At 38.7% G+C, this 21,510-nt stretch overlaps 1 protein-coding gene across 3 annotated transcripts in view; it reads right to left on the bottom strand.

The window, feature by feature from the left end:
• Positions 1 to 21,510, bottom strand: part of pcdh1b (protocadherin 1b) — a 172,548-nt gene that overhangs the window by 38,139 nt on the left and 112,899 nt on the right. The window lies entirely within an intron of this gene.

Genomic DNA, 21,510 nt, shown 5'->3' with positions numbered 1-21,510 from the left:
ACGCACTTTGTTTTATGGTAACCCACTCTTGTTGTCATTTAGTAATAAATGTGCACTCAATCAGCTCTTGTTTGTCTCAGTAGTTTTGGTTTATTATGACACCTACTGGCATGGATGAATGAAGTTTTGTACTTAAACTTCATAATGGAAATCTATCCAAATAAATGCATCACTACATTATTGACACTGCGCTGATTTAGTGTCTTGAATGGATGCATTTGGTAATTTTTTTTTTTTTTTTTTTTTTCAGTTTAACACATTAAAATTAATAAATGCAATTAACAATTAATCCTTTTTTTCTGTCATCTTTTGGCTGCGCTACAGTATATGATCACACTATCATCAAGTGCTATTAAACCGTTCAAACGCACAAAGACACAAAAAATGTCTGTATATTTACAGTACCTGTTAGACATACCTGGAAATCTTAAAGCACTGTTTACAAGTTTATATGAGTCAAAAAACAATGAAAACAATAACTTTTTTCTGCATCTTAACAGGGCACATACAAATCTGAACCGACCAGTAGAAAAAAACCTTAGCGTTGAGCCCTGATATATTAAAGACACACCTAAATAAGACATTTATTACACTGTAATAAATTGTTTTAAGTTTACTTAAATTAAAAGTGATTATAGTTTTTAAAACCTATTAAATGTTAAAATGTATAGCTTGCAATAATATTGTAATGTTGAATTATTATAATTAATGGCCAAAATTTAATGGGGAAAAAAATCTATTCAGTATCAGACATCAGTATCAGTACTGGTATCAGTGATACTGGCATTCAATCATAGTGCTCAGCAAAAGTATGCCATTAAATAAATATTTAAAATATACTGTATATATGACACAGACACATCTTAATGTGTCTGAGGTTATGGTTTTGTCTGAACACAATATGATGTATGTAAGACCACAACTATTTCTGCCACCAGCCAGAGGTGACAGAATTGCAGAAAGAGAGAAGAGCAGAGAAGAAAGACCACCAGAAAATCCTGTGAGAATGAAGAGGTGGTCAAAAGAATAACAGTGTCGTCATGTGGTTACAGTGTTTCTAATGAGAGAAATCTGGGTGTTTGTGTTGCATCACATTTCACCGCTCACTCCCAGCGCTAACAGGATGTAAAAGTTAAATGTTCATTAAAATTTTGTGAGAGAAAGAGACAAACTTTTTTTTTTTTTTTGACATTGTCTAAAGTTCTGGATTTTCTCACTGTGATTTTGGAGAGGACGGGAGAGACTGCAGGCTCTTGCCCATTCTGACCTGTCTGTATCATGCAGCTACAGGCAGTGCTGTAATGGTGAAGTATGAAGCCTTCCAGTGTGACCTCTCATAAGGCCTTCAGTGACAGCTTTGAATGACAACATGAGTGACTGTTCGACATGCTGCACTCGAGAGAGGATGTCTCCAGGGCATGATGTGCTGGTTTTGTATGAAAATGTACACATACTTGCTTGCTGAGCAAAATACAAATTCATGAGGGTCTTATGACATCAAACAAGTCGGAAGAATGGACTTTTGCTAAAAGAAAGGGAAAACAGTTATATGAAATAAAACTACATCATAAATAAACAACCTTACATAACTAAAGCACTTAAAATAGCTCCCCTTATCTCTTTCAGTCAGACCTCAGGATTTGGGCCTGGGTCGGACTCAAAGCCCCTCACATGCTGTGAGGACTTCAGAAGTCTTAGCCCCATGAATCTGTGGTCAGATGGTCTAAAACTGAGCAAGTTGGTGGAGACCAAGTTAAAATGAACTAGATCATAAAGCATTCTGTACAATTCAGTTTATTAAGTGTCTAACGCACCGCTTCTACTTTCATGCTTCGATGCACCTTTTTATTTATTTAATCATTCTTATGCATCTATATGATTACTTATTTATTCATTTGAAATTTGGTTAGAGTCTTTCAATCGGTCCCAATCTGTTGCCAGCGTAATCCTAATCTTTCGTTCAATAATCAGCAGTCCTTCTGGTAGATACAGGGGTGGCTATGCTCTGCCTTTGATGGGATTATATAGCGCTCACAGCAGGATCCAGACACAGGAGCGGGCAAACAAAAGATGAGCCCTGTAACTCCCCTTATCCGCTCATTCTCTAAGTGGATTTGATGCGTGGCTATCGTACCATCATGTCTTTTTCTCCATATGCTTCGCTTCAATAAAGGAGAATGACGACGCATTGCCGTAGGTGCAATCGACCCTCTAAACATTGTTCCATACATGTGACTTCATCCAGCCAGACTGACTGGTTTAGTGAGAAAGACTCCCTGAAAGAGTTGTAGCCTCATGTAAGAGCTCTTACAAGTTGCCAATAACTGGGGGCATGTAAAAGATCTTTAATCTGTTTGTTTATACTTTATCCTGTTTATTTTTTTAACCTAAATCCTAATAAGGTGTGCCGAGACATACGCCTTAATTCCAAAGGCCAAACCCATCCTGACTAACTTTGAACAAAGCTGTTTGAATATACAGTAATAAATGAATGTTAGCGTTTACACTAAATAAATACAATTACTCAATAGGTGACATGTTTTGCTTGCAATCTTGCACCTGTTTTGTGTACAGACGGTGTCGAACAATACTCGCTGCTGCTTCAACAATGTCTGCTACGCTTTAGCTAAATGCTAGCAATTGAAAATATGCTACATCCAACACATTCTCATGGCAATTCGTAACTGTTTTAAGTTTTGGTGAATTGGTGGCCAATTCATATGAATTCATACAATCTGCTTATGCCCCAATGGCGGTTAGGTTTAGGCGTAGACCTTAATGCTTATTTTTTTCCCTAACAATTCCATACAAACTTCTCTCTATAGTAAATAGTTGTTTTTTCATGAAATCGAGTTGAGCATTTCTTAATGAAAAAAAACCAACAACAAAATGTTGTTCTTTGACCAAATACAAGCTATATGTCATCTGATTGGTTGTTGGGGGGATTACTGTACACTTAAAATAAATTACTTTTCAGTGTTCATAGTGTTACAGAAAATCACATGATCAACACATGATATGTAATAGTTACATCACTAAGTTATCCAGATATTATGTTTGCCAGAGCAGATGGTATTCCTTGTCGTTTATGTTTTTTTTATTTTATTCGTCCAAACATTTTACCGCCTAGATGTTTTTGAAAAATAAATTACATAGACATCTGATTGGATTTTGATAAAATAAAATAATCTATGCTTGTCCAATTACATCAAACAGCTGCAAAATAACTTTATATAAAACAAATAAAATATTGCACAAATCAGCAAACTGCATAGTGTCAGTATTTTAATGCAAGGGCATCGCAGAACGGGAAACTCGCAGGCACTAGTGTAAGGCACTAGTGTTAAGCTGAGATGAGCATTAGACAGTAGTGTTTGACAATGAGCTAATGATAAGCTTAAAGATACAGTTGGGAAGAACCAAATCTTCTCCTTTTAAAGTGATATGATAACTCAAGCATAGTATTCGATTAGAGCTGTGTAATTTTTGCATGTTGGTGTAGGCCTATGTGTGTGTTCACATTAGAAACCTAACATATTTCACATTCCATAGGCAGTGTAAGACCACACACTCTCTTTCTCCATATATCTCTCACACACATATACACATTAACAAACACTTCTACAAAGAAACATACAGCATTCAGAAGAAGGGTATCACCCGAAGCGAAAAATGGCTTAAAAAACCAAGCACCCACCCTGAAAAAAAAAAAAAAAAAAAAAACTGAAATCAATAGCCACAGATGGTCTTACATCAGAACCAAATATCCTACTTCTTAAGACTTCTCTTTCTCTAAACCATTAAAGTGCCCTGAGCTACAGAGCCTAGACAGATAACACACACACACACACACACACACACACACACACACACACACACACACACACACACACACACACACACACACACACACACACACACACACACACACACACACACACACACACACACATTCTCTAACACTACTTTCACAAATTGTGGACAAACACAGGACTAGTTTCACTAGTTTGGTGAAGAACTGACGCCTAAATATATACACACTTCATAATTAGCAAAGTGAGTAGCAAAGTATTGGAAAGCTCAATGGACCTTGCTTGATTCTGATTGGTTGAGACCTCAGGAAGGGCTAAGCAAGCCTTCAGCTTCACAGTGACATATAAAACCCCACAACCTGCAAGTCAACCCTACCTCAAGAAATGCTAAAGCAAAAAATACGTTTGGTGTGTAGCGTGGGTGTGCGTGGGAGTCTGTATGTGCCTATCTCAGGGAATAAGAGCTGGGAGATATTCCAGGAAGTTTTTCTGCACAGCCGGCACAGTTGCTCAATAAAAGCTCCTGTGTGCATAAGCCGCTTGTACCGCAGAGCATATTTTAATGAGCTCTATCCCTCTCTACCTGACTTTTGCATGCTGGGATTACCTGGGGTCACGTCCACCCTAATCCCATCAGCGCAACATGGCTCAGAAACCAACAAGCCACTGCTTACCTCCATAGGTAGACCTTGTGCTACAAAGCCCTGACTACATTCCTCACCTGTTTTATTTAAAGCATTCAGCAGGTAGATGAGAGGAAAGTTTGGAAGGAGTGAACTAAAATCAATGTTCTGAACCTTATAAACCAGCTTCTGATTGTTTTGACGGAGATCGACCTTACTGAGGTTTTTTTTTTTTTTCAATAAGCTTGTGATCCTATAGTGCATTGCAGCAGGTGAAAGTAGCACACATGCATGCATTATAGATGTAAACTGGGATTGCTTGATACAAGAGGAGAACGAGAGAGTGAAGGAGTGAGCCATGATGGATTGCAGAGAGGAAGCAGTGGTTCAAAAGTCTTTACTGTAACGAACAGATGAAGGAAGGAAAAATTACATGGAAATACATTAAATACATGTGATTAAAAGCATGTATAACAGCTTTCAGGTGAGGCAAACTGAAATTACACTCCACGCACACACCTATCAGTCCATTCCTCTCTTGGTCCTTTAGTTTCACGCAGTGTAAAAAACAAAGCCCACAATGGTTTGGACCAATTAAAATGAGCACACATCCATCCATCCATTGATGTAATATATGTCTCAGAAGAAGCAGAGACTGCATATTTGAGCTTTTTGCATCTGTTTCATGCACAATATGAACCTATACCGATTCATATATTCAGTCTGATATGTCTCATTATTAGTAAAAAAGTCAGCATTGCATTTCTGAGGATCAATCTCAGTTAGAGTGAAACACATTGTCTCCAGAACAACCAACTGAAATGGCTGCTTATCCATCCATCCGCCTGTCCATCCATTCATTCAGTCAGTCTACTCCATTCAGTCTCTTCTCTGGTGAAAATGTAAGTGATTAATTTTTGAATGTGTTGATCTTAGTTTCATGCACTATAAAGACAAAAACATGGTTTCCATAAGAATAAGAATCTAATTTACTTTCCTATTTAAATTTCCACCCATCCATTTTGTCCATCCAATCAAAAAATCAACAGTAGTGGAACATTTAGAAGAATGTTTTTGATTGTGTTAATTGAAATGGCTGCTAATTTATCTTTCTATTTGTCAGTTCATATAGTAAGAAATATCTTACCAGTAGCCGAATAGTGAGCACAGCAGCGTATTTTTAAGTGTGCGTATCTCAGTTCAGATCAGATGTTTTTTTCTTCCAGTGTTTAACATCCACTAGCTGTTTTTGATGTCATGTTTAAACCTGTTTCATCTGCCAGATATACTGTCTTCTTATCTGAAAGTACAAGCCTATTTCCTTTCATTGCAGAGATGCTTGCGCTCAATGTGCAGTTACCTGTTTTAGTCACTTTTACACACATACATCAAGCCCTAATCAATGCAGAGAGGGGAAAAAGAGGAAAACAGCACAAAGTCAAGCTGAGTAGGCTAATAATACTGACACTCCAGTGCAAACTGTAAATCAACATTAAATCAATGCTTAATCAATGTATTCCTCCCCCTTCTTATCAACCTGTCAATGAATTACTAAAGACTAGCTCCAGATAAATGCTGACCCCACGAGTCTTCCCTCTCACTAAGCTCGCAGCAGAGGGTCTCTGGTTTAATATAGAAGGGATTGTTGCTGTTGAACCTGCTGAACCAGTGGATTATGAGTAGGTTAAACCCAGTTAAAATCCAGCTAAGTGCCAAACCCAATGCCAGAGGTAAAACTAAGCACAGTTTGACCTCAAGATAATGCTAAAAATGTAAGTGCCTCAGTTGAAGTAATTGCTTGAGGAATATGTCTGATTTGCAGAGGAATGCATGGAGCGGACCACCAAGGATGCATTAAATAGATAGAAAGTGACAAAGACATTTAGTAAAGCTACAAAGGATGTTCATTTAAAACAAATGCCATTCTTTTGAACTTTCTATTCATCAAAGAATCCTGAAAAAGGTGTGTTATGGGTTCCACAAAAATATTAAGTAGCACAACTGTTTTCAACACTGATGATGATCAGCTTATTAGAATGATTTCTGAAGGATCATGTGACACTGAAGACTGGAGTAATGATGCTGAAAAACAGCATTGCCATCACATGAATAGATAAATATATTAAAACAGAAATAAATACAGCATTGGTGTGCATAAGAGACTTCTTTCAAAAACAAAAAAATCTTATGGACCAACAACTTTGAAATGGAAGTAGTTACCCATAAAAAGACCATATATCTAAAACTACTGTTATACCTACCTAAAACTGAAAAGAGCTGTTTATTTCGTTTGTCTTTGTTCTATTGTATTTATACGAGTACAAAAAGCGTCAGAGTCCAAAAAAAAAAGAAAAAAAGAAAAAAAGAAAAGGCTGCCATTGGTTCATTATTATCTGCGATGAGCCAGGACAGGAGTAATATCGCTGCTAGAGAGAATTCATAGGTCTTCATGTCGACTGAAAAAATTGAAACTTAAAAGCAGGAAAACTGAGGGTGTAGCGGTGGAACACATTCTTAGTCCTACACAGGAAATTGATTCTGGCCCCAGCGGTCACAAGGACATTGCGTGAGAAGTGTGCGATTGCTGGCTTGTGTATGTATTTTGGCAGTGGGCTGGTCAAACAGTCAAGCTTCGGACATGATAAAGCCAGATCTCTGTGGCACGCAACAACAGCAGGCTGCATCAATAACATGATAAGAGACGATTGCTTACAAATACAATTGCTAGAAGGCGAGTACATTCAAACACATGCAGAAGGGGAGATACATTCACTCAAACACGTCATGGAAAACACTGCATGGGGAATGAGCTTTTGACACCAATGTTCTTCTTTCCCTTTAGTTAGATGCATCACCACCCCACCATTCGCAGAGACTTTTTCTTAACAAATGCCTGATGTGCATGGATTTACTGACCAAAGATACCGCTTAAATATGGATGTTTCACTGAGCACTTTTGGCTTTGTGGACTTTTGGAACACACTTTTAAGACTCTTACATATATGACAACAGTTGTGTATTCTCTTTTTCTCCCAAGAAATGTTTTGAAACATCAAAAACATTTTCGCTAAAATCACAGCTTATATTATCTATTATAACAATCTGTTTTGGATGACTTATTAGTTCTTCTAATCTCTCTATATTAGTGCAACTTCTAATATCATATCTAGTTATTTATATATCTGAAATATAAATAATAAAATAACACTTCCACACATTCCGCACAAAATCATTGGTGGATTAGACATGAAGCACAGTCAAAATATATTATTTTATTTACTATAATTTTACAATGAACTTTACAAATTATGTCTATTTTTTCATCTCAAGCACGCTCTTTTTTTATTGGTAACTAAGTAAACTCACTTTTAACAAAAAATGTTGGTTGTGATGGAAATTATGCTACAACTAAGGAACAGGCTTTATTTTTATAAAATGAATATAACACTTCACAGTATCAATTAATATCAAAATGATTGAAGATTACCTCTACTGTTTTGGATAATATATCATTGCTTAATTGCAATTTATATTTTTAATTATGGATTTTCATATTTTTATATTAGTAGTGAAACATAAAGGCCATAGGTTTAATTGCCAGAAAATGCTTTTCATAAAAGCATTTGCTAAATGCATAAATGTAAAAGAATATAAATTCATGATAAAATGTTTCAATATTACCTTCACATAGCAAAAAGAAAACAGTTGAATCTGTTTTAATAAAAAATCAACCCATTGATTTTGAATCAACCAATGTGGCTGCACTTAAAAATACCTGGTCTCCATCCCTCCAAATGTGGCTTTAATAACTATACAGCACAATGAGTGCAGACAAAACATCCTGAGAATATTCAAAGATTGCACAGGCAGAAAAAAAAAACATCTCAAACTTACCCCACTATGCCTATTTTGGCACTGTTTTGCATCACTACTTTAGCTTTTCCGATGACAATTAGCCTCCCGTTTAGATACTTACAAACATCATCCCACGTTTAATCAACTGTCTCATTCATTTCCGATTCTAGAACACAGACAGCGTGAGTCCAAAAGCTAGCTAATTTAACAACTAATCTGCTGATTAACACCGAGTTGTATTAACTGTAACGTAAATGATAGGGCGAGGCTTTTTAGGACTCAGCATGGAGGGGAAACACCTCAAGTCCGCTTCAAGATGAAGTGAGAGAGAGTAATTTGATTAAGGGAAACACACTTCTGTACGTGTTAAGTCTTTCTACTGGAGACTCAAAGCAGTATTCAATTACCTGCTCAATCAAGCCCAATTTACTGCTAGAGTGGAAGGAAAACATACAGACTGTAGTGGGACTGAACCTCACTTTTCTAACAGAGCAAAAAGAGAGATAGAGAGAGTCAGGCTTCACACCAAGAGTCAGTATTGATCTTGAATCTATAGTGCCTGGGTGAGGTGAGGTGATATGGGTTCAAACATAAGAGCTCTTCATATCTGGAAACAGCTTACTGCCTACTGAGACACTATGGCATTAAGTAGGCAATAGACAGCATGAGCCATTCTAGTACACCTACCATTACTGGTGTATGTGTGAGACACTCCGTTAGGTAAGCGGAGTTTCGAGCACACCCAGCAGCTCAAACCCCCAATCCCCCCCCCCCTACCCCCATCCATCACCCCCCCCAACCCCCCCCCCCCCAACCAGCAGGGCCCCGTTTCCATGACAACCCTAGCCGAGAGCCCCAGCAGGACAGGAGATAAACAAGAAGCCATATCCCTACCACTGGGATGGGAGGTGTGCGCGCCTGTGCGTGTCAGGCTAGTCCTTTGAGATCCACCTAGCTGGCTTTATCCTCTGAAGTTGACGGACAACAACAACACTATCCTTTAGATTAGAAGCAGCCGCCAGTCCCTCGGGAAACAGCAGGCCTGGCAACAGTGGCATGATCGGCAGTGGCTAACTCCCTAAGCTCCTCTCCGAACTGGCAATGGCTGTGGTGGCTAATTCCCCACACTGGCCATGAACCTGGCAACAGCGGCTAACTCAGTGGACTAGACACAAAGGTTGCGATAGCAGCAGAAGCTAACTCCCAGAGCGAGGTGTAAAGCTGGCAAAAAACTCCCTCTGGACTATAGTGGGGACCAGCAACGAGCCCTAGGGATGACAAATATAAAGTAGCAAACCGGCCCTGAGGCGTGAACTGTTACAAACACAAACTCTGCAAATTTCAGCTGTGTACACTTAAAGCTTGATGATCCATCTATTTCAAATTCTGTGAAATGTAAAAGTTCCTCAAAATTTGATTCTAATAACTATGGACTGAGGTATAAATGTAAAGAAAAATAAACAAGACATGATAGTGGGATATACGATAATGTCACAATTAACTGTGAGAATATAGTACGTATGGTATGTGAAGTCGCAATTGCGAGATATAAAGTCATAAATGTGATATACAGTCACAATGAAATATAAAACTGCATTTCGAGAAATACTGTAAAGAAATAAAGTCATAATTGTTATACATTAAGTCACAGTAGTGAGATATGAAATCAAATTGTGGGATATAATGTCATAAGGGAAATATAAAGTCACAGATGTGAGATATATATTTATATTGTGAGATATAAAGTCACAATTGTGTGACATGAAATAATATTGTGCGATATAATGTCATAAGTGAAATATAAAGTCACAATCTTGAGATATATAGTCATATTGTGAGGTATGAAAAATTAATCGTGATTTTCTTTTTCCCTAGAATTTTGACTTCTCACAACTGACTTTATCTCTCAAAACTGCAACTTCATATCTCACAATTTGACTAATGTTTTGTAATATAGATTTTTTTTTCTACTCTGAGGCGGAAACCATAATAACCTCAGCATGTGCGAGAGAGGGGAAGAAATCCACTGTATTCTTTCACTGTGAGAATCTCTCAGATCCTGCAAAACGAATAAATAATTCATACCCCATATTTGGTTAATCAAACAAATTAGATAAAAGGACTTCTATTTTCAATTCAAACACAGGGGAAGAGGAACATTTAAAATTTCGGTTCCTTCCTATGTGAGCGAGGATGGTACATTTGCCACACCATCATAATCCATATACTACTTATCCAGTTACATCCAGAGACCTTCACACTTCTCATCTCAAATTCCTTCATTCGGACTGCCGGAACTCAAAACCCGGAGAGCCTTTTAAAGGTCCAGTCCCATTTATTGAAGCCACAGTGCTTCTGGTTACTTGAGCTAGGCCACAGATACACGATACTAAGATTTCCCTGATCAAATATGATTACAGCAGTTATTCTCTTGGTGGGGAAGCCAGCCATCGGCTTCTAACCCGGAATGACAGAGTGGCACAGAAGCAGGGAGGAAAGGATGCGAGTGTGGTTACAGGCCTGCGGAAGGGAGAAAGAGTATATGGGGTTGGAAAGTGAGAGAGAGAGACATCAAGGCCACGGTAAAATCAATGCATGCAGAGCATGAAGAGATAATTAAGGAAGGAAAGAAAAGAACGAGAGAAAGAAAGAGTGAATTTAATCCGTCCTTACATGACTCCACATCACGTTCGCTAATTAGATGAGTTACATCTTAATGTTAGTAGCCATTAAACACAATGGCGATGTTCCCAGAATCCTTTGCTCTTAAACAAACCCCCCCTATCAAGTTATCTGGGATTGTGAATTGTATAGCCTCAGTGTTTTGTCAACGTCGATAAAGGCATAGCATGGGATGTTAGTGATGTCTTGCTCACTGATTCAGAGGTGTGTGTGTGTGTGTGGTGGTCTGGCAGGCCCTTTGTAGGCTGTGTGCTCAATTACACGCTGACATAACAGGGATGTACAATTACTGCGTGACACTGCGTTCACTGTACTGCACCTGTCAAACAGCCTGGCAAGGGATGACCCAGGGATCCTTAGATGATGAAGAGGTAGGGGTGGTCGCTTATACACACACACACACTGCTTGTACTCCAGTGCATTTTATACTTCCACATTCACGGTCCCATTTTCCACGGCCACCTCTCTCTCTCTCTCTCTCTCTCTCTCTCTCTCTCTCTCTCTCTCTCTCTCTCTCTCTCTCTCTCTCTCTCTCTCTCTCTCTCTCTCTCTCCCTCTCTCTGTCGTTCTCTCGTTGCAGGAGAACTGCAGTGATCAGCACTCTAGTCATTGTTGTGATTCAGGAGTGGAGCTCCTGTCTGCCAGCTCTGCTCCAATTTACAACAGCGGCCCACAATGCACTGCTCTGGGCGAAGCAAGAATACAACCACACCTCTCTCTCTCTTCTCAGGACTCAATCTTTCGCTCACTACCGTAGAACAGCAGACCACCATCAAATAAGCACAAATAAACAAGCTGCACTCCTGAAATAAACCCCTCCATGAATCTTCTCTCGCTGTCTACTACTTCTCCTCCTCCTCTGTATCTGTCGTCTCATACATGAGCAACACACAGATCTGCAGCCGGTTCCACCTAGCATTAAAAACTGTAAAGTGTGTTTGGTGACTCAAAGAAATAAAGCAATGGTACAAGACTTAAGTTTTAACATGGGGGATGCACCTTTATTAAAAGTCTGGTCACTAATAATAAGCTGATTATTTTCATGTTGTGGCCAATAACCTATACTCTTAAAAATAACATTTATTTATGGGCATCTATGGTTCATTGAAGAACCCTTAACATCTATGGAACCTTTCCATTGCACAAAGAAAGTTATTTAAGGTTCTACTAATATAAATATATATTAAATTGTTCTTCTATGGGATCCTTTAAAAAACACACACACACACACACTTTTGGAACCTTTATTTTTATGAGGATATTAGGTTAAAGTCAATAAAAAAAAATATTGACTTTCATTGTAAACATTAAATGAATAATTTTGTAGTTATGTTTGGCACATAAATGACACACTTCACCTTTCAAAGAAACCTGAAATTACAAAACTTCAAACAAACTGCTGCATAATGGACTGGCATTTATTGTTCAAAATTGATAAATTCCTGCTCTGCCCCAGCAGTCTTGATGGGCTGTTTTTAGTAAAAAAGCTTTGAGAGCGTCTCTAGTGAAGGCACTAACAATCTCGTCGGCATCCATTGTTAGCACTGAGAGCAGGGACCACTACAGTGGCTGTGAGGAGAGAAAGAGAGCAGGGCTCTGTGGGGGAGATCACCCACTTTCCCTATGCACAAGCCTTTCATCTAGCAGCTATAGCAAAACAGCACAGCTAATTAAGAAGAACTAAGGAATGTCCAAAACAGACTCACGCGCACACATACACGCATCGCTCCCTACTTTTCCTTCCTCATGGGGACGGGAGGATAAATTCAGCTTGGAAACAAGTGCTCAGCATTACTTAAAAAGTCTAACGATAGCTGTGTGTGTGTGTGTGTGTGTGTGTGTGTGTGTGTGTGTGTGTGTGTGTGTGTGTGTGTGTGTGTGTGTGTGTGTGTGTTTGAGGGAGGGAGGGAGGGAGAGAGAGAGAGAGAGAGAGAGAGAGAGAGAGAGAGAGAGAGAGAGAGAGAGAGAGAGAGAGAGAGAGAGAGAGAGAGAGAGAGAGAGAGAGAGAGAGATTGGTCCACTGCTGCTCACTTTTTATACAATTTGTAGAGGCATTAGATCTACTTCCAAAGTCTACAGGGCTTTCACAAGCATCCCACAATTCCAACTAAGTTGTGTGCATATATGTACCTGTTTCATCCTCAGATAACAAGATATCAAAATGTAATTTTGACTTTATTTCTCACTATTGCAACTTTCTCTCAAAATGTGACTATCTCTCACAATTGCAACTTTATTTCTAATAATTTCGACTTCATCTCAAAATGTGACTCACAATTGTGTCTTTTTAATTACATTTTTTCCTCATAATTGTGAACCGATATCTCAAAATGTGATCTCTCACATAACTGCAAATTTATATATCATAATGTGGATTCATATCTGATATGAAGTTGCAATTGTGATATATGACTTGTAAAGTCACAATTGTAAGAAAACCTTATACCGCATATCACAACTGCAACTTCATATCTCACAATTACAACTTTATATTCCACAGTTGTGATTTTATATCTCACAATGTAACCATTTCATATATTACACTTGATCTTATATTTACCCATTTTCATTTTTAAAAATAAATATCAAAAACATCAATTTATCAATATAAAACAATAGGAGTCAATGGAAAGTGTCCATCATGACAGAAAAACACAGCTGCATATGTATGTGTGCTCTCCGTTGAGGTTGATCAGGACGAGATGACCCATTGCCTGGATGTTTTGTGGTTGCTCATTTTAGTGAAGACCCCAAGCTGCCCCACAAGCGCCTGTCAGAGTGGAGCCATGACAGATAATCACAGTCACACTCATCACAATGAAGGGGAAATGATAGAGAGAGAGAACGCTGAGGATGGGGTCAAGCGCAAAGAGACAGTTTTAGAAACAATTTTGTATCACTTTGTATTTAGGAAGAACGTCACGGTGGGAAAACTAGTGAGTGGGGACAGGAAGTAACAGAGACTCTGTGTGTGGGAAACACTTCCAGAACACAGTGCATCTGCTTTTGATTAGCTTACACGCACCCGGTGCAGTTCTCTTTCACTCTGTTCTTCCATCCATCTTAAGGTTCAACATTCAGGGGGCGGTCAGCGGGTTAAACCTCCTTCGAGACTTTCACAGGCCATCCCGAGAGGAACGAAGAGACAGTGGTGAACACTCAAGCATACTTCCTGACCAAACCATGAATTCTCTTCCTCTTTGTCTATATCCTCTCCAGCCGCTTCATTAACTCCAGCTTTAGCCTTTTAATTAGGGTTACCATGGCGCCCTCGGCATATAACAAAGCGTTTCTGAGCTTCGAGAGAAAGTGGCAAGGTGCATGTTTCTGGCATCATAAAAGGATCTGACCAATTAGTCATTGTGCAACATGGAGCATGATTAAGCTAGCCTTTCTGTGTTTAGTACATTTTTTATGGTATGGTTTGATGTGTAAGATTAAATAAATATGAGTGGAATTGTGGGCTGAGCGAGGAGTGATTCAGAATCTCTGGTGTCTGCATGATCGTTAAAGGAAAGCCACATAAAGTCTGTAATTAAAGGATGTGCATGACAGACATAATCATAAATGCATTACCCCAGTCTACACGAATCAAGGTTTGCATTTAATATAAATGTTCTAGACATTATCGCGCAATTCTTTTTAAAGACTTGTAAAGACGCAATTATTTTTAAAGACGTGGAATGGAGATTGAATACCCTGTTTCAAGAATCGTCTAAAATGGTTGCATTTCTGTGTAATTTATGTTTACCATCTCAAAATCTCTGGGCAAATTGTCAACGGTAGAAATGCTGTCTGTGGTTAGTTGGAAGCATTAAAAACAGCTCAAATTTCTCTCGTTTTTTTCCCTCTATGTGTGTACATTTGGTTCAGTGCATCGGAACGTCAAAACAATTTTCCTGTTTTCCAGCTTAAAGAAGTGGCCTGATTGAATGGTATGGGACAGATTGGATGTTGCCGTTATGGAGATGGCTTGTTTGCTCATTTGAGACGAATGATTGCCTTCATTTCCCCTGATATGGGCGTGATGGCGGTAGAACGGCAGCCTATTTGCTCTCCTAAACGAGGGCGTAATGGACGCTTTGTGCAACGTTAGAGCGCTCTGCGGTTGCCTTTGAGAGGCTCTTGAGAAATGAACCCTGACAACTGCACAGATGTTCAAAAGGCCTTTCTTCTGTTTAGATGCGTAGACCGTTCGTTTGTTTTTTGTTTGTTTGCTTGTTTGAGGAAGCCATTACCAGGCGGCTGATAAGAACACTAGGTCTGTCTTTAGAGGAGAGATGAGAGACAGAAATTCAAATAGATCCATAACTGCTCATAAATGCTCAGGCAGCATCTCGCTCAGACGAATGACATCAAACCACACGTCTGCCGTTCCTGGCTTTTACCGCATAATCACTTTCTGCTTTGAGCTAGTCTCATCTTTTCCATCTCGGCTCATTCCGTCAAATTATTCTCCAAAACATTTCACACCATCCCCTATTTCTGTGTATCTCTTTCTCTCCATTGTCTCTCTTGCTTTATCCCACTCTTCCCAGAGAAGACCCACAGACCCATCCATTTCTATTAGGCAGGGGAAATGAGCACATTAGGGAAGAGAAGGGGGTGTCGGGCGGAAATGCCCCCCCCCCCGGGACGCTGAGCTGGGGTAATGGAATTACACTCCATTATCAAACGGAGATGATTCCATTTAGCTGGAGAGGAACGAGCTACGGTGGAGTAAGAGAAAGGGATGGAGAGAGGAAGAGAGCGAGTTCAGTCCATTTTGCTTCATCTAAGCTAATCTAAACAACAGCCACCGTGTGTTGGATATCACACTATTTCTCCAAGGCCAACTTCTAAGGGCTCACTGAGCTCCATGCAGTGGTTCTTAAATGGTTTCATTTCAGGACACAGGATTTACACAAAATGGTACCAAAAAGGTTCAGAAATACAAAGGTAACAAAAATATCCTTAATATTTCGCCTAGTTTGATTGGACGCACAGCAACATTTAAATGAAAATGGAAATGTTGCCTTATATAGATAGATAGAACGATAGATAGAGCGATAGATAGAATGATAGAACGATAGATGGAACGATAGAACGAACGATAGAACGATAGAACGATAGATAGATAGATAGATAGATACATTGGCTATACAGTTGTATTACAAAAATACAGAAAAAAATTATAATATTAACACAAAGTTAAACTAGCAACATAAAAATGAAGTCTTTAGTACGTATTCAAAGTGTATACTCCTGTTCATTTCCTCATGGAATATGAGCTATAGGTAAATGAGCAATAGCTATAGCAGAAGTGATGTTTTTCTGTTTCAGGAGTAAGGCAGAACCCATCAGAGACAACATCTACTTCAGCAAAGACAACCTGGTCCATGTCTTCTACAGCGACTGGATGATAGTTTTGCTAAGTCACCCCCCAGGATCTTTCTCTTCTCAGAGCAATGAACAGAAAGAATAAAGATTGAAAGTGAGACGAATCTTTGTCTTGTTGTAAGGGGTCTCTGGAAGAGAGAGAGGAACGAAGCAGAGCCTGTTCTGACTCCTGCTGGTCTAATGCAAAAGATTCTCGTTGGAAACATGAAGATATCTGAAATTTCGCTTTTTATCTGCACCTCTCTTCTTCAGGTATAATACAGGTGGATTTCTAAAATGGATCTGGCAAATTCAGGAAACTAAATATCACATCTTGTTTAACAAGAATATTTGCACAATGCGCCATGGTTTAATCTGCAAATATTCTTATAATGAATTATTGAAAGGTGAAGTGTGTAATTTCTGTGCAACTAGTGGCACCAAACATAATTGCATGAATGACAAATAAATAAATGTCTCCTAAACACTCCCCCTGTCTGCCATTGGTCAAACAAGCAAATAGTCCCGCCCCAAATTGGCTGGTTAACATGCTCCAGTTTGCCCCTGGGAGTAGATGCTGTATTTTATTAAATTAAAGTAAATGTTTTGCAAGTGATTGATTGTCATTTATTTATTTAGTGCTCTTCATGTATTATATATTATAGACCTCCTCGGGCTGGTCAAGAAGGTCAAATAAACAGGATAATATCTTGGTTTATCAGCACAGAGTCGCAGTGTTTACTCTATTCAGGGAAATCAACCTACGAGTAGCTTATTTAGAGTTGTCTCTGCACATTAAAGTGGGATTGGAGAAAATATTTCAACATGGAAAAAAACACATTACACACATCATCTTTAAATTATTCATGTTCACATCATTGTGAAGTGACACAATGAAGCTAATTAAATTTGATGTGTGCAATTTTTTCAGTGTTAAACTACTTTTTAATGTGCAGAGACAACTATAAGTAAGCCATTCGTGGGTTGATTTCCCCAAAGAGCGTAAACACTCTAGTTTTATAGCATTTTCATAAAAATGCTTTTTGTCTGAAAAGTCTGGCATGTGGCACCTCTCAACCAATGGTGTGAGCTCAGGGACGGGGCTACCTGTTTGTGCAAATGGCTGATGGAGGAAGCATTTCACCTTTAAAGTATTTTAAAATTCTAGGAAAAATGCAGTTCTTTCTCATCACCAAAGAATCCTGGAAAAAATGCCTCGCAGTTTCCACAAAAATAGTAGTCAGCACAACTGTTTATAACACTGATAAGAAATGTATCTTAAGCAGCAAATCAACATTTTAGTATGATTTTTGAAGAATCATGTGAGGCTGAAGACTGGACTGCTGAAATAAATTACATTTAAACACATATTAAAACAGAAAACAGTTACTGTACAGGGCTCCAGACTAACTTTTCCACTGGTTGCACTGGTGCTACCAACTTTCTCAGTTGGTCGCACCAGCACATGATTTGGTCGCACCAAATTGTTTTTTTTTTACAACATGGAATTAATCAATGCATGCTGATGAATAGTTGTCCTAATCTGCGTACCCTAGTTTTGCACGGATGTAAAAAGACTGACAGTGACACAAGACCTAATGTTGGCAAAATGTTTTAATCTTTTAAATGAAAACCATTAAAAATAACTATATATAAAAAAACACCACGTATGATTTTTAATGTTTGATTGTATTTTATTTAGTACTGTCAGTCGATTAAAACAATTAACTAGCCTATTCGCGATTAATCACACTTAACATTAAAGTTTTTAATATATTTTTATATTGTAATAATTTCACATTTAATCTCCAAATTAATGTAGAAACAACAAAGTATATTTTAAATATTTGATCTATTAGGTAGGAAATATACATAAATTGAATAAAGTTATCAAACACCTCTGACTTCACTGTAATTTTCTCTGACTTTTTTCTTTGAATTGATTTTTTTACAATAGTGTATCACAGAAGCGGATTTATTAGGCTGCTGTCGCTTTAAGATCTGATGCACACAATGCGGATCTGGATTTGACAAGCATCCGATGTTGTCACAACTATTTGCGTTCATTTAACACTTTTTAACTAATTTAATACTGTGCTTACGAGGATACTCGACAAAGTGAACATTTTGGCATACTTTTGTGTGTTTTTGTCCCTTCAAGTGTGAAAGAGAACTCAATGCGGCTGCGCGCTGTCTGAAGCGGCATTCTGTGAGCATGAGTCCTGTGTGTGTGTGTATCACACAGACAGGAGATTTACAGACAGCGCGCCGCCAGTACAGATTTAAGTTCTTATTTTTGCGTTTTATCGTGCTTGAATTGTTTATTAGCACTTGAATGAATGATAGCATGATAAAATACTATAGAGCAGCCAATGGATGAAAGAAAAAAATCTGATGCTGCATTAATTGCGTTAAATATTTTTAACGCGTTTAACTGAAAAAATGAATCGCATGCGTAAACGTGTTCATTTTGACAGCCCTAATTTTTGTATAATCAAGCATAAACATAATATGTATTTGTTACATTCCTTTGCTCACTTGGTTCCTCCCTGTCCGCACCTGTGCTCTCGTCATCAGTTGTGTCTGAGGCTGTATGCTGGCTCGTTGGCTTGTAATTCCTGAATTCCTAATTGGCGCGTTTCACCATCAGTGTGCAATGCATGTGACGTGTACGTAACTTAATTAGCTGAGATGAGAACGACTGACATCTCTCTCTTTACATACATATTATATAAACTGTGAATATTTGTTTTTTATAAAAATTACTTCATTTGAAAGAAGATAATTCAAGCTTCATGCCTGTGTGACTGTATGCCTGTTTGACTGAGTATTTGCTGAGTTACAGTTCATTTTCGGACGCGTTTCAGAATTGACTTCACTGACGGAGAGTAGGCAGAACTCGCATCATGTTTATTTTTCTTTATTTGGCGAAAAGCACAACACTTTGTTTTTATTATGAGCATACACAAAAAAAATACACACTAAACAGGATCGATTGATGTATAACACAAGCATATAAGATAAAAATTAATATTTATTTTTTTTTTTTTTTTTGCACTCATACGAAAAAAAACGAGCCTATCGCGCCGGCGCGATAGCCGACCTCAGGGGGTTAATAAATAAACTGCAAGTGTCTTGCGGAAGAACATTGTAGCCAGAGCTACTTCTCTCCGTTAATGTCTATGGCGAGTCGCAGGCACTGGGCAACTCCGCAGCCGAGCCGACCCCGGGATAAAATAGTCCGAATATAAACACGTATTATAGGCGTACCGTAGTGATTCAGGATTCAAGTCATTCAAGTCAAAAACACGGTTTGGAAAATGGATTCATGATTTACTCGTTCAGTTTGAACATAAGTTACGGACTGGAGCAGCTGCTGATACAACGGCGTTCTGTTGCGCATGCGTGAATTTAACTGAGTAGTACATGACCATGCACTCGCACAAATGCGACCACATACAATTTTAACTCGCACATTCTCAAAAAATGGTCGCAGTCTGGAACCCTGCTGTAATAATATTTCACAGTATTGCTGTTTTTACTGTATTTTTGATCAAATAAATGCAGCCTTTGTGAGCATAAGATACCTCTTTCAAAACCATTCAAAAATGTTACCAACCCCAAACTTTTGACTTGTAAAATCTTAATAGTGAGATATGAAGGGTACTGTTTTCATGTCAATTAATAACTTAATTATTACTAATGCAGTACATTTTTAAATAAAATTGAATATGAAGCGAGTAATTTCTGGTGGCATCAAATAGAACAAACTGTTTCTTTGAGTGACTGACTGGGGTGAGCTTAGAACAGAACTTCCTGACCAATTGCAGATGGGTGTTTGAAGCTTAAATGCAATTATTTTCACAGGTCTGTTTGGTGCTACTAGTAACGCATAGATTACACACTTCACCTTTAAAGAATCAGAAGGCAGCGGCTTTATTCCATGTACCATAAATGTTTCACAACATTAGTCCTTGTCTTGCACGTTGCCTCATTTCTCATGCTTTGACAATGTTCTTTAAAAGGTGCATGAGCCAAATCAAGGGTTGCCAGGCAGACTCATCAAAACGTGTTTGTGCAAACTCAGTTGCCCTGTCACCTTCATGCTTCACAGTATCATTCCACACCCACCCTGCCCTCTTTTACACATTACATCCATGCATTATCTATAGTGGCTATATGAGGCAGAGCTCATTTGAAGAGCAGTGCTGTGGCAGCGCAGTATTTATAGACTAGCACTGCTGCGTTGCGCAGCTGCTAAAGTCATTTTGAACGCTGGGACTATTTATTTTAAGATCCCTGCTCTTTTATTAGCTCTATTGTGTATAGTGATGTAAGGGAGTACAGTAAAACTCTTCCCTCAGCATCAGCGATGTCGACCCCAGGAAGCTGGCAGCAATCCATGAAGACAAACCACCACAGTCAGGGTCAACAGGCACAAGTAGAGTCTGTCTACAAGGATAACACACGCAAGCACACATACATGCCCATATATACACATTCTAAGGAAATACCAGGAAATCGGTTGAATATCCTGCCTAACCCCCATTGCACCTGACCTAATTTCTGCAATCACAGAAACGCATACTGTCCTTCTTCTCAGTGTGTGTGTGTGTGTGTGAGGCTAAGGTTGGTGGCACCTGCCAGGGGCTTCTGTGCCCAGCTGTGTGTGTACAGATGCCATAAGTGAGACCTGTCTGGGTGACCCTCCCTGCAGACACACACACACACACACACACTGTCCTGCAGCTGCAGTAAAAGCACTGATGTGGGAAGACAGCCATGACATTTAGGCCTCAGTCCACCTCACTTTCTTAGTCATACTTCTCTTTTTCTTTCTTCAATTCTACATCCTTCAGCTGATTCTCAGTATCCTCAGTCTCTTTCCATGCATCTTGACCTCTTTCACAGAATATTCTGTTCAATCCACCAAAAAAAAAAGGTTTTATTTTATTTTATTTTTTTATCGAGGTTATGGCACCTACAGAGTATTTGAAAGAAATGAAACAGTTTCCTCAAACTTTTCCCTTTAAAACGTGTATTATTTCTGCTTTACAGTTCGTCTTTTTATTTTTAAAGTCATTTTCCGCAATGTGTTATCATGGAAGCGCAGCTGTACAATTGGAAATACATCACCGTTCAAAATATGGTATTGTTTAGATTTTTTTATGTTTTTGAGA

This window comes from Squalius cephalus, assembly GCF_949319135.1.
Source record: "Squalius cephalus genome assembly, chromosome: 14".
NCBI classification, from domain to species: Eukaryota; Metazoa; Chordata; class Actinopteri; order Cypriniformes; family Leuciscidae; genus Squalius; species Squalius cephalus.
Note: the sequence above shows the minus strand (reverse complement) of the source record. Positions and strands in the feature narration are given on the sequence as shown.